Source organism: Gadus macrocephalus, chromosome 20 (assembly GCF_031168955.1).
Source record: "Gadus macrocephalus chromosome 20, ASM3116895v1".
NCBI lineage: Eukaryota > Metazoa > Chordata > Actinopteri > Gadiformes > Gadidae > Gadus > Gadus macrocephalus.
Genome location: NC_082401.1, coordinates 18,707,266 through 18,708,845, shown reverse-complemented (window position 1 = coordinate 18,708,845; position 1,580 = coordinate 18,707,266).

Here is a 1,580-nt window from a genome sequence, read left to right as displayed (position 1 = left end):
CTCTTTCTCTCTATCCCTCTCTCTGTCCATATCTCTCCCTCTGTCTCTCTACCCCTCTGTCTCTCTCCATCTCTGTCTCTCTACTCCTTTCTCTCTCTCTCTCTCGCTCTCTCTCTCGCTCTCTCTCTCTCTCTCTCTCTCTCTCTCTCTCTCTCTCTCTCTCTCTCTCTCTCTCTCTCTCTCTCTCTCTCTCTCTCTCTCTCTCTCTCTCTCTCTCTCTCTACCTCCCTCTCTCTACCTCTCTCTCTCTCTCTCTCTCTACCCCTCTCTCTCTCTACCCCTCTCTCTCTCTCTCTCTCTCTCTCTCTCTCTTCTTGGTGTTTCTGTCCCCGTGACGGGCTCACAGACTCCCCTCCGCTTGTTGATTGGTCTCGGCTTATCGCTGACTGCCTGACGCTGGCCAGACGATCCACGCTGGCCTTTTCCTCCTTAGAGAACTGAGCGTCGCTGTGATGCTGCATTGCTGAGCGTCGCAAGCGATGCTGTGCTGCAATGCCTCGAAGGCTCCATGGCAATACTAGCCGAACAGGATGTATACTGGGGGACAGGGTGGAGGGGGACACACATGACAGGAGAAATAAAATACCTTAAAGGGAGAGAGACAGAGAGAGGGAGGTCAAGGTGAAGCAAGGCGACAACAAGGAAGAGAGAAAGGCGTGACACACAAAGAAAAATGCGAGATAAGGTTGTTTTGGTTGAGGCCGTTCTTTTTGCGGATCACAGGCTCAGTTGTTTGTTCCCTGGTTATTTCCCGCTTGGCTGGGCCAGCAGGATGGGGCTGCGGAGGTCCGCGGGCGTGAGGGGTTGTTACTGCTGATGGCACGGTAGAGGGCTGTGATGGGGCCCTGCCGGGTCACGTGGTCCGCGCGGTCGACTGGACACAGCTCGCCGGACGCAGCGAGCGTCCGTCTGACCCCTCCATTACCAACCTGGGCCGCGAGGGTGGAGGCTGCGTTTTGGGGGGTGTGGCAGCGTGGCGGAGTCTAAGGAATGGATGTCTTGTTGGAGGAGTGGGATATGGGATGAGGAGGACACGGACGGTAAGAATGGACGATTGTTGTTAAACATTTTGTGCCTCGCTGTTCTTCTTTTGTGTGGACCGTGTAAAACAGCACGTCGCTCTGTGAAGAGTTGTATCAGTCAGGTCACTGCTATGTTTCCTTAGGCTAGCGTGGTGCAATTTGAGAGGAAGTAGCCCATGCCTTGGCAGCAAGCTGTGCTTGGAATCCAATATTGGATCAATGCCCATCCCACTGTGCTCAAAGGAGAAAAAAAAAAAGGTCATGATTTGTAATTGGTCTTTGTCTCTTAATTAACCTTTCAAATTGAATTGCGATTGATAAGTATAACTGTGACGTGGACGTTTCTCATGTCTTAGGGGTCGACTATATTGGTAATGAAAGCCGGCGGGCTTTGCATGATTGAGGTGTCTTAATGTCTGCTCCCCTGATCGGCACACTGGGACGGCGGTGCTTCAGTGTGGTCCTGCCGTCTGGATGTGTTAACTGACTGGAGGACAGAGAGTGAGCCAGTGGGTTGGGGTATTAAGTGTGTGTGTGTGTGTGTGTGTGTGTGTGTGT